Source organism: Protopterus annectens, chromosome 5.part1 (assembly GCF_019279795.1).
Source record: "Protopterus annectens isolate FY-2018-M chromosome 5.part1, PAN1.0, whole genome shotgun sequence".
Taxonomy (NCBI): domain Eukaryota; kingdom Metazoa; phylum Chordata; order Ceratodontiformes; family Protopteridae; genus Protopterus; species Protopterus annectens.
Genome location: NC_056736.1, coordinates 502373188 through 502386817, shown reverse-complemented (window position 1 = coordinate 502386817; position 13630 = coordinate 502373188).

Here is a 13630-nt window from a genome sequence, read left to right as displayed (position 1 = left end):
TCAGGCACTACCCAGATGTCACAGCACTGAAAAACAGACACCAGTGTGAAAGTGCATACCCACAACCATTTTCACCACAGTCACAGTCAAATACCAGTAAGTCAAGTGAACAGCAGACTATACAGACTATGTGAACAAATACGTCATTGTTTGTGTCAAGTGAACAGTAGACTATACAGACTGTGTGAACAAATACATCATTGTTTGCCACTGACATATTACCCCTACATATACTAGCCCAGTTCACAGTGTAGTCTGTATCCTGACCATGGTACAGGGCATGTCTCAGTCTGTCCCTACAAACACATACAGCCAATAGACCAGCAGAAACTGGACCAGCATGCACAGTCAGATAAAATGGAGCCATAACACTTACATCTACCCCCTTCCCTACACAGGCCAAATAACATTTACACACTACACAACACTGCTACATAATCCTGACAGCCTGCCAATGATCACCGGAGATACACAGACCTCTCAACTGTACAGAGTCCTAAAGAATGTCCAGCCTTTGTACTCATATATGAGGCCTCTTCCACATAACATGTCTGGCATTCTGATACTTCATTCGAATGATATCAGTAATGAAGGCACTAAATAATGATATATCATACCTATAAACCTTTACTGCATGACTTCAGGACAAAGCCTGACATACTTGAGGAACAGAGGCCCCAAAACAGGGGCATATGTGAAATATTGCTGTTATAAACTGAGAAAGTGCTGATGTAACAGGATTGGTTGTAACATATCTTTTCTTAGGGATATAGAGTCAGAAACACAAACGGATGTTAGCATTTACTAACTACAATCCCCAGAGTATGCTACTGATTTATCAAAGAAATAAAATGCCTGAGGAACAAACCAAACATAAGAGTCCAAACTTTGTCCATTCTGTGGATAGCCCTACAGGTGAGAGTCATGTTAACCACATAACACTGTCAGACTTAAAATCATGCAGAAAGTCCATATCCACACAAACCCTGTTAAACTAGCATTAATCAAATTGTATAGCAGCAATACTTACACTCTGTCCTTATGTCTCGTACATTCTCCCTCATTTTGTAGGCCTGTCTCCACAACTTTTGTTGTAAGAGGTATTCCCAACTACCCTCTGTGATGCTGTTGTTCATACACCTCCATAAAGCCCTCCTCACAGGCAAAGAAAAGGGGCAATGCCCACATGAAGTTCTCAATTATAGGAGTGTGTTGCCATACCATTGGCTATAGGAATAACAACACAGCTGTTCTGCATGCAATTAGCAAGTGGAGGACAATTGGTGCATAGGCCATCAGCTTCTCATGAGCAGTACCTACAAAAGACAACCTGCTGCCTATGTAAAACAGATGTACACCCTACATCTGTGTGTGAGAGAGAGAAACTGTGAAAAAATAAACAAAAACAGGATATAACCACCTGCACTTGGATAAAAGCAGGTATGTCAAACAAGTAAGCATGTAGTGGACTGCAGTAGGGGGTATGTAAAAATGGGAAATAGGAAGTTTAACAAACATGTCTCAACAAGGCTTGCTGCAGTGATATATTGTTGATCAGAACCTATGGCCATAGCATCTGGGTCTGTCTGCAGTGACATAGATGATAGGTCAGGTGCCCGAGTCACCACAGGAAAGGATGGCTCATGTATGACTACTACTGGAGTGTGTGTTGAACAATACTGACTTTGACAATGCCAGGCCAGCTACTGGGATGTCGTACCTATCCATATATTACTTGTGAATACAACTATGATATACTTGTTTGTCTCAGAAATGTGAGAGACCTATTCAACATTTAACTGTCCAGTGTTAGCCACACTGACCATATGTGTGCTTCATATTTGTAATCATTTACTCACAGACTTGTGTTATGTCAGGCAAATCTTTGGCAAATCTGTGAAGACTGACATTACATCTCCTTCTTTTTCCTCTGGCTGTTCCTGTTAGGGGTCGCCACAGTGAAACGTCTGTTGCCATCTGTTCCTCTTTTCCTCTTACTTGGCAGTTACATCCTTACCATCCTTTTCCCAATATACTCAGCATCCCTCCTTAGCACATGTCCAGTCCAATGTAATCTTGCCTCTCCAGCTTTGTCTCAAAACCATCCAACATGGGCTGACCCTCTCATATACGCATTGCTAATCCTGTGCAGTCTCATCACACCCAGTGCAAATCCTACCATCTGTAACTTTACCATGTGCAGCTCTGACTCCTGCCTTTTTGTCAGTGCCACTGTCTGCAACCCATATAACATAGCTGATCTCACTACCCTCTTGTAGACCTTCCCTTTCACCTTTACTGGTACTCGTCTGCCACAAATCACTCCTGACACTCTTCTCCACCCTCTCCATTCTGACCATACTCTCTTCTTCACCTGTCCTCCAGAGTCATCATTACTCTGAAATGTTGATCGAAATCATTTAAATGCATCCAGCTTTGCCAGCTCTACACCCTGCATCCTCAATGTTCTGCTATCCTCCCTCTCATTCAGATATTCTAATATATTCTGTCTTAGTCCTGCTGACCTTCAGTCCTCTCCTCTCTAGAGCATATATCCACCTCTCCAGTGTCTCCTAAATCTGTTCCTTACTCTCAATACAGATCACAATATCATCTGCAAACATCATAGTCAACAGGGTCTCCTGTATGATCTTGTCTGTCAACCTGTCCATCACCATTGCAAATCAGAAAGAGCTCACAGCTGATCCCTGATGTCATCACACCTCCACCATAAACACATCCATCACTTCCAATGAAGACCTCACCTCTGTCATACCACCCTTGTACATATCCTGTACCACTCTTACATATATCTCTGCCACTCATGACTTCCTCATACAATACGACAACTCCTCTCTAGGCACCCTGTCATATGCTTTCTCTAAATCCAGAAAGACACAAAGCAACTCCTGGCCTTCTCTGTACTTCTCCATTAACACTATCAGAGCAAACATCACATCTGTAGTGCTCTTTCCTGACATGAAACCATACTGCTGACCTACTCATCACCTCCCTGCTTAACCTAGCTTCCACTACTCTTCTCATGACTTCATGCTGTGACTGATCAATGTTATCCCTCTGTAGTTACTACAGCTCTGCATATCAACCTTATTCTTACAACCGTACCCAAGCACTTTCTCTCCACTCCTCATGCAACCTCTCACTTTCCAAGATATCATTAAATAAACAGGTTAAAAACACCACTGCCATTTCCCCTAAACACCTCCATGCTTCCACAGGTATGTCATGTGGACCAACAGGCTTGCCAGTATTCATACTCTTCATAGCTATTCTTATTTCCTCTTTGGCAAGCCGTTCCACTTCCTGATTCACCATACCCACATCATCCAACTTTCTCTCTCTCATTCTCTTCATTCATCAGTATCTCAAAGTACTCTGTCCATCTGCTCAACACACTCTCCTCACTTCTGAGTATGTTTTACTCATTATCCTTTATCACCCTTACCTGCTGCACATTTTTCTTAGCTCAGTCCATCTGTCTAGCCAATTGGTACAAGTCTTGTCACCCCTCCTTAGTGTCCAACCTGTCATACAACTCTTCATATGCTTCATCCTTAGCCTTTGCTATCTCTCTTTTCCATGCTCATCTCCTCATACTCCTGTCTACTTTCCTCATATCACTGACAATCCCACACCTTCTTCCCCAAACTGTTTATCTGTATACTATCCTGTACTTCCTCAGTCAACCATCAGGTCTTCTTATACCCCTTCCTTCATCCACATGTCACACAAAGCAGCTTTCTAGCCATCTCCCTTACTAGCCCTGCTGTACTTACCCATATATTTGGTAAATTTTCACTGCCATCCAGTGCATGCCTTATCTCTTCCCTGAACTCTACCTCACAATCACCCTTTTCCATTCCCCACCATTTGATCCTTGGTGCTGTCCTCACACTCCTCTTCTTGATCACCAACATCATCTTAAAGACCAGCATTCTTTGCTGCCTAACTACACTTTTTCCTGTCTCCTTCAAACTGGCCCTCCTACATTGGATATATTTCACCTGTGTGCATCTTCCTTCACTCTTGTATGTCACCCTATGCTCCTCCCTCTTGTTATAGTATTCACCACAGCCATGCCCATCCTTTTTGCAAAATCCACTACCATCTCACCGTCTGCATTCCTTTGCTTAACACCATACATGCCCATCTCTTCCTCATCCCCTCTGTTCCCTTCACCAGCATGCCCATTGAAATCTGCTGTAATCACCACTCTCTCACCCTTGAGTACAGTCATCACCATGTTATGCAACTGACTTCACATTTCTCTTTCTCATCCCTCACACAACCAACCTGCATAGCATATGCACTAACAACATTCATCCTTACACCATCAGTTTCCAGCTTCATGAACATCACTCTAGCAGAAACGCATTTCATCCTCCAAGGACACTCTTGGCATACTGTTCCTTCAGGATAACCCGTACCCCCTTTCTCCTCCCATCCACACCATGATAGCACAGTTGTAACCTGCCTCTGATACACCTAGCCATACTCCACTTCCATCTGGTTTCTTGCACACACAGTATAACAACCTTCCTCTGGCCATCATATCAGCTAGCTCTGTCCCTATACCAGTCATGCTGCCAGCATTAAAAGTTCTTATTCTTACTATCACACTCCGAGCCTTTCTTCTCTCTTCCTGCCATATAAGTGTTGGACATCCTCCAAGGTATGTCTGTCAATGCAAAGGCTATTGTGTTATCGAATGACTCAAGTGTGTTACAGCAATATTAAAGCAGTGAAACTAGTTTTGTCCCATTGCCCCCATGCATGTGTGGTGTTCTACTGATGTCCTGCTCTAATAGGTTGAGAGGGATGACTGGGCAGCAAGACTGTGAATGCAGTGTGCCATACTGACATAGAACAGAAATGTATATCTGGTATTATCTGTGCATGTCAGTATGAGTAGGTGTATCTGGCTTCCTCATAACAACATGAGATGCAAAATGTCAGTTAAATAAGCTGTACATGTTGTACACGTGTGTAATCATAGTTACTGTGCATCCAACAGATTGAAATTTCTACAGCTACTGGTTGTTGCATTGCCCTGACACAGCCATGGGTACTACAAAAAACATGATTATCAGTTTGAAACTGGAGAGATGTCCAACTCTATTATGACTTTGTGTACTACAAACAGCTATATGAACACCTACATAGCTGTATGGACTCAGAAATACCTTACTTGTAAAACCTGCCTCCACCAAAGTAGAATAATCCCCTTTGATGGACAGCAGCAATGCACAAACCACAGACTTGGTCCCTATATTGGCTGTACAGGGCAAAGTAGGAGCAGGCACCAATTTGGCATCAAGTCAGCCTTTGTCTGAACAAGAATATAATGTCACAGGTGGACACTATAAGGCTAACTATGAGTACAAATTGGGCATATCCACTAAGGCCCATCACAAGACCATCTGCACATATGTCTACAATCTCAGAGGCAACAAACCAACCCAACCTGTAATGGTGGTCAATCAGACTACACACACACAACATAGTTATAGCTAACCTGCTGTAGATAGGGTTACAGCAAACAACCCTCTGGCTCAACATCACTATAGGTAGATATGCACAGCACCCGCACCCCACCCCTCATCCCCAGTGAGCAGGTACATACTGCTTACTGAAATGCAACAAACATAAGTATCCATGGGACTTGATAACATCACTGTCTGCATCCTAAATGAACTCAGGCATGTGATCCCAGCTGCATTACACACTGTAGTTGCACCAAGCCTCTGCAAAAGTCCACACCCCATCCATATGGAAGATGGCCAATGCCATCCATCTACACAGACCTGAATGAGGAATAGAGGATTATGCAATTAACTGGCCCTCACTGGGTGGGAATAGGACACATCAGGACCAGGAGTGAAATGCAAGCGGATACTGTGCTGATAGCTTACAGGGGTATGGTGTGGTTGTGAGTGGTAGCTACTGGTATTCACTGTACATGTGCAGGTTCTGTGTATACTGTTGCCAAATGTATGAGGTCCTGTGATGTGTTTCCCTGTTTATGTCTTCCAGGTGCAATGTCGTATCACAGAAGAGCAAAGTTTTCAGTGGATGAAACAGCCATTATCATTAAAGCCATACTACAGCAGCATACAACACTGTTTGGCCGAAGCCAGCAACATCTGCAGGAGAGCACTGGCCTGTGGGGCGACCTTGTCCACAGGGTAAACGATATTGGCCTGCACGCATGTACATACCAGCAGGTCCGGATCGTGCAACCAACCTCATACTCCACAACCGCCAAAGGGCTGCTGCCATGGGCAGGGACCGCACAGCCACAGGTGGGGTCCCAGTCATGCTGCCCCCACTGACACCCACCGAGGAGCTCCTCACCAACCTTGGGGCACCCATCCCAGTACAACATCAGGGAACAGACCCCCACATGCTGGAGGTGGGTGGCACCCAGACAATGGACGAGGAGCATGCAGATAAGGCCCCCGTGGAGATTAGTAGACTAGTGTAGTAAACACACTTGTATCTGTAGAGAATCTATGTCCATGTGCCAGGTCAGATTGCAGCTGTGGATGGGGTTTGCTAATGCACAGAAGTGTACACCTATAGTGAAGGACAGCGAATTGTGTAGTATTGGGGGTTATACTGGAAAAATGCAGACATGCTGCATACAACCTGTACAAATGCCACATGTAAGTCTGCTGACAATACCTCCCTCATATAACTACCTAGATCCCTTTGGTCTTTGCATGGGACAGCAGTCTGAAGCTGGTGAGTATGGAATTTTTCTGTTGTAGTTTTCCAGTAACCCAGATGTATCAAAGGTATGCAATTTATCATGCACACAACTGTCACTCATAGCCGTATAGTTTTGTGTGCACGTTCACTTGTGGTGGGGTTAACTGCATTGCATCACAGTGGTCACCACAGGGGCCTATCTGAAGATAATGTAACAGTCCTGTAGCATACCTCACAACCTGTCAGTGCAAGACTTCTGGATAGAGACCAGCAAAATGGGGGGACAAATGGCCTAAGGTAGGAACATGTGTGAAACATTACTCTTATACAGTGGATATAAAATGTGTACACACCCCTATTAAGATGCCAGGTGTTTGTGGCATATACAAATTGGGACTACAATATGTCAGTCTACACCTTTTCCAACCTTTAATGTGACCCCTACTTGTAAAACCAACCAATCTAATGGGCACCAAATATGGAGTATACAAACCTTACAAAAACCTGGATGCATACGTGTGCACACCCTTCAGATAATATTGTATTGAAGCAGCTTGTGATTTGCTAACATAATTCAGTGTGCTTGGGTACACACCTGCCGTCAAGTAAAGACACTCTGAGGAACACCAAATAGTCTGCTGTCTAAGTAGGATATTAATGACATTTGCTCATTTGCCTGCAACAGCAACAGCCATGGCTCACAGACAGCTTACAAAACAGCAAAGGGATCTCATATTTGAAAGGTATCACTCAGGAGTAGGGTACAACAACATTACCAGAGCATTGCATACATCATGGGACACAGTGGAGACAGTCATCAAAAGGTGGATTGAACATGAGACAACAGTGCTGTCGAAATGAACCTGATTACCCTCCAAAACTGATGAAAAGACATGTCCAAACCTAGTCAGGGAGGCTGCCAGGAGACATACAGCAACACGGAGGGTGTTACAGGAATCTCTTGCAAGTACTGGTTTTATGTACTACATGTGAGGACAATCTCCCATATTCTGCATAATTCTGGCCTATGGGGGTAGGGTCAGAAGATGGAAGCATTTTGCCACACCAAAAAACATCCAGGGGTGGATACAACTTGCAGCACATCAAGTCTCCCAAAGGCATGTGTGATAATGTGTTATGGTGTAATGAGACTATAGATTGACCTCACAGCCACAATACCAAAAGGTATGTGTAGTGCACAAGCAACACCTCTCTTCACCTGAAGACCACCATCACCATGGTGAATCATGGTGGTGGCATTGGCCTGCTGTGGGAATGCTGTTCTAAAGCCGGAACTGTGCCTGTACTCATGGTGGTGGGAATTCTGAACAGTTCAACATAACACTCACATCTTTGTGTGTGTGTGTGTGTGTGTGTGTGTGTGTGTGTGTGTGTGTGTGTGTGTGTGTGTGTGTGTGTGTGTGCGTGTGTGTGCATGTGCGTGTGTGCATGCATGTGTGTGTGTGTGTGTGTGTGTGTGTGTGTGTGTGTGTGTGTGTGTGTGTGTGTGTGTGTGCATTTGTGCGTGTGTGCATGTGTGCATGTGCATACCTGCTAACCTTAAAGTGCAGGTATTAATGTACATATGTTGTTTTACCCCCTCACTGGTGGCAATGGGGTTCAGGGTCCCTCCCAATTGGAAATTGATGTTAGTGTCTCTGCAGACTCTGACTATGATGATAGGAATAGTGATGCACAGGTGGGGTTATCAGGGGCTGAATCTGTGCAAATGTTTGGCATCCCACTGTTGTCCACATGATCCCTGCACACAGTGACAATGGTCACACATACCCCATCACCGGTGATTACAGATGATGGACAGTTAGCAGGTGGTGGCATGGAACAGGCTAGTGTGGTGACTATGGTAGGTGTGACTGCAGACATTAGCCATAGCCAGACTGTTGGTGAGGTCCCACACAGGCGGATGGACAGGGGTGCTCACAGGAGGACTGCTGCTTGTCAAGCCACTGTCACAAGTGCCACAGCAGGTGTTAGCAGATACATGTTTCAGGCTGTAATGGATGCACAGGCACATAGTGAATGCAACACCAGACACATACTCAGGGTGGTGGATGAAATTCTTCCTGCTTTACGTGGTGACATGCATGACCTAGTTGAGGCCACACGTCAAAATACTGAGGTCATGAATAGATGGTGGGTGAGACTCTGACGATCCTAGACTGTGCTCTGTCTGTGATAGACCATGTGGTGGGAGATGGGCATCAACCACGTGAATGTAGGTCAGCACCGACATCAGCTGACAGTCTATTGGGCCGTGCACCTTCACACTCCCATAGTGGCAGTGACACCAGCACTACCGGAGTGGGGTGCTGTCCATATTGTTGCTGTCCACATAGCACCAGAGCAGACCATGGTCATGTGGTCCTGGCTGGTCCCATCAGGGGCATGGATTCAGTAGACAGCAGTCACCATCAGGAAGCAGTACTGCATCTAGCCTTTAGCCTGGTGGTACCAGTGAGACCCCTGGCAGGACCGGTTCCTGTGTCCATGGCTGGAGATGGTGAACTGGACACCCCGCTATGTATGGTCCACAGCTGTCCAACATACCCCTGTGTAGGGCAGCCACATGGTGTGACTGTGTGTATACATACACACACACACACACACACACACACACACACACACACACACACACACACACACACACACACACACACATTTGTATCACACACAGGTCACCCCAGACACACACAACACTTCTGCACAAGGCCATCTATTGCATACTCCTCCAAACACCCACATGATGTCAACCGTATGGCCTAGCCTAAGCCTCTGGCAAACCCACTCCACAGCCTGTGCATATGATGATACCTGTGCCACATCCCTGTTATCCATACCATCGATGCAGGGACATAATAATATGGGTCCGATGCACAGGGTGAATGTAGTACAGTGTAGCTATGTAATACTGTGTAAAGTGCTGTCTGCATGCATTTGTTGTGGGTACACATACAGGTGTATGTACCTTATTAGCCAAGATGCATTATTGCTGTTAGTACCACTGACTGACTGCAGTCTGACATGCTGTATTCTGTTTGTCTTCCAGGTGTCTGTGTGTCTCCAGGCTATGGCCCTGCAGACATGACCAAGAGGGAGTATGGCACAGGGGGAATACACCAACTGTGTCATAAGTAAGGTACACCTTTATATGTACATCTATCAGGTGTGTATGCATGTAACAGTGTATGACTGACACTGTTGTTAGACAGTGTGACCTTCCATACATAACCCTGTCACAGACAGGTAGCCTTCATACATGTCACCTCAGTGATGTGTACTACCACAGGCTCATACATACAGAACAGGTTACTACAGTACTGTCAGCAGGTCCCTCACAAGCATAGCCATTACATTAACCGCAAAAAGATTCTCCTGTCAACACCTGTTGGCCCTGCCATTTCTTTCCCATATAATCAACCCTGATGCAGTTGTTGAGGGCATACATGATAATGCATATGACAGATTTGTGCTATGTATTCCTGAGTTCACAGGGTGGAACATGGAATCAAAATGGTATATCTTTTGCATACACACAGTCAGGGCTGACACAGGGGATGTGCATACAGTGCCACAAACACAGTTGGCAATAGACAGATTATTAAAGCTACATATCCACTTTGATGTACTGTAGTACTACATACACAACATGTCCCACATAGATTACATGCATGGGACATTACCCACTACCTGTTACAACACGTACTGTTGTGAATGCCTTCATGGATAATGAATTAGCCCACCAAAAATGGCATCTACACTCACATATTGCTCCTTCAAGCCTGGACAAATGATAGGGTGGCAAACATTGTATCAGCATGATATTTCAGTCAGGTATGATATGTGATGCTGCCATGTGTGTCAGTATACTCACTGTGGCTTGTTTGGCAACAATATCACATACATGGGCATTGCTAAGGGACACAGACCACATATAGGTTGCAAACATCTGGATATTCTGGACACATCTGTACAGAGGGCTGGTATGGCCTGTACAATGGTTTAACATGCTGCATGTGAGGCAGATGCCGTCACCACACTATATAAAGTAATGCTATTTGGAGGTGGCAACCAGTCGTGGATGGTACACATATCAAAATGGTATAAGCGACTGACAAACTCAATAACTGTAGAAACCAAAAGGCCTGGAATAGCTGCAGTAAAACAGATCAAGTATAGCAATGCAGTAAAACAGACCAAGTATAGCAATAGTGCACAACCTTGAGATTTGAGATTTAAGGATATCATATAGGTATACTCATTATTGAATGATGTTATAATGTTATTTGTATGACAAAGTCAGAAAGCGACTATACTTTTTGTTGGGCAGTTATGTGCTTCCAATTGATGCATAAAGTTTTCTATCAACAAATAGGTGTATTTATGTGTGTATAGTTGCTTATGAGACTATATTAGATCATATATAACATAGTTAGCATTTATTGTACTTATTTACAAGAGTTTTCTTATAGACATTGTTTTAAATAGTTTCTGACTTCCACAACTTTGACATCCATAGACGAGATGTATTTAACCAATTTATAACGAAGTTGATATGAAGAACAACAAAAATATAGACAGATTATGTTATTGTATGTTTGTAGCATTTATAACATTAAAATGAAGTCTACATATAGCTGTTTTGTAACTAATCGGGGTGGTAAAAATATACAAAATAATTCTAAGAGAAAGTTTATGTATGTTGCAATGCCTTGAACATAACAGGACAGGAATATGCAAAGATTCTTAAGAAATGTAAATTTACTTGGACTGTTTTATATTAATGTTCTAATAGGTATGTGCTGGTATAAATATAACTAGTGTAGAGCACGTTAACAATATAGAACATATATACTGCATTAAGCTTTGAGATTGTAAAGCAAAGTTTTTATTTGTTTAAAAAGTGTTTTATGAACAAAGATGGATAGAAAAAGTTTTATTTTATTTATTTTAACTTGACCATGCTGCACAACAAAGAATAATTTTGCTATTGTAGAAGTATATTGTATTTAAGGTGTTTTATACCTTTAAGGAGAAGTGATGTCATGATCAGTATAAATAGAAGGAAAGGGGCGGAGTACAAACCATTTGAAAAAGTTTTCAAATCTTTGGTAATGAAAAGCGTTTTATTTGTGTTGTTTTAATTAACCAAAAATATTGAAGTTGGTATCGCTTAATAAATATTTTTTACTTCAAAGCAATACGGAGTCGCTGGTCCTTGGATATAAGGTTTACACCACTTGGATACAAGCGCAAAGAAAGGAAATTGTGTCAGGTACATTTGCTAAAATGCTATAAGCCACAGAAGATATGATACACACACACACACACACACACACACACACACACACACACACACACACACACACACACACACACACACACACACACACACACGCACACACTTGCCAGTATTATGATTAGAACTCCTACCTATCTACTTATGTTTACTATAGTGTTACACAGTTATCAGATGCACCACAGAGCTTATACAAATTCATCTTGTCCAAAGGTACTTCTAAAGTGAATGACATTAACAGGCCTAGTAAATAAGGGTGAGGGGAAGTGTAAAGGTTAGTACACAACTCAAAATGGTATAACCCATACCATATATGATTCTCACACACACCCTGCCTATGTACTTATTTGCACTATAGTGTTATACAGTTATCACACATGCTACAGAGCTTACTGGACTAACAACTGGCCAAAGGTGCTGATAACTGCACAGCTGAGGTAAAGTATTACAGGCAGCCAAAAGTCTGCCTTCAGTTTTCCCTTAGATTGTGCTTGTTCTTTCTCTCTTTCTTGCACTTCAAATAGCATAATAGCTTTGCACTTCAACAGGTTATTGTATCAATAAGTGTAGCACACCTGAGAGCCATCAACAGTAGTTTTTCCTCACAGAATTAGTCCCAGTACTTAGTAGTTATGACCACTCCTCTTTGCATGATTGCAGTGCAGTTCTCTGTGCTTTCAAACATTACCTGTTGCACTTGGCAATTCTGAAGAACTGTTACAACTGCCTCATGTACACAGGTACACAGACAACCCTCTCCTCTAAACTCCAAACACTCAAACTTGTGAGAGATACCCCTATATCACCAAATTTGAAACTATTCACTTTCCAGCGAAGACTGGACTAGCTGGTCAAGAGGATAAGGTCAACACCCACATCACACCACATGGAACACATAGCCCTCCACAACACCCACTATCACAGCCCTAACATACAAACAAAAAGCACATACCCACCTTCACAGAGGCACTCAATGGACATTTACCCAAACAGCACAGACCAGCAAGACAGACACCCACTTGACCAGCACAACACAGCACATACCACAGGACACATATGTCACCTACGCAGTGTGCCCCACAACCTAAGCCTCTAAGGCTAACCACCTTGCCCAATACAGTAATCATAGGTGACTCAATACTGAGGCACACAGCTGTCACACTCACTAGGTTGAATATGGAGAAGGTAACAATTAGCTGTATATCACATGTCAGTATCCAACACATAACACACCCAGTCAGGTCACTCCACAACAACTGCAAGTATCACTCTGTCATCGTCCATGTGGGATTGAATGACCTGAGATGCACCTCCCTGGACAACATGAAAAGAGACATGGTTGAACTCTCAGATTATGTGGTCCAAGCAGGAATGACAGTAGCCTTAAGGTGTATACTACCATCACCCAGAATAATGCTGCAGTACTATCAACAAATTATTGACTTCAACATTGGCTTAAGTGTTGTGTGTCATTCTCAGGGGATCCAGTATCTCTCTGCTTGGGATAACATGATTAACAGACTTAAATGCCTTGCCAGAAATAACCTGCATCTGTCGCCCCTCGGTTTCCAGGTACTGGCT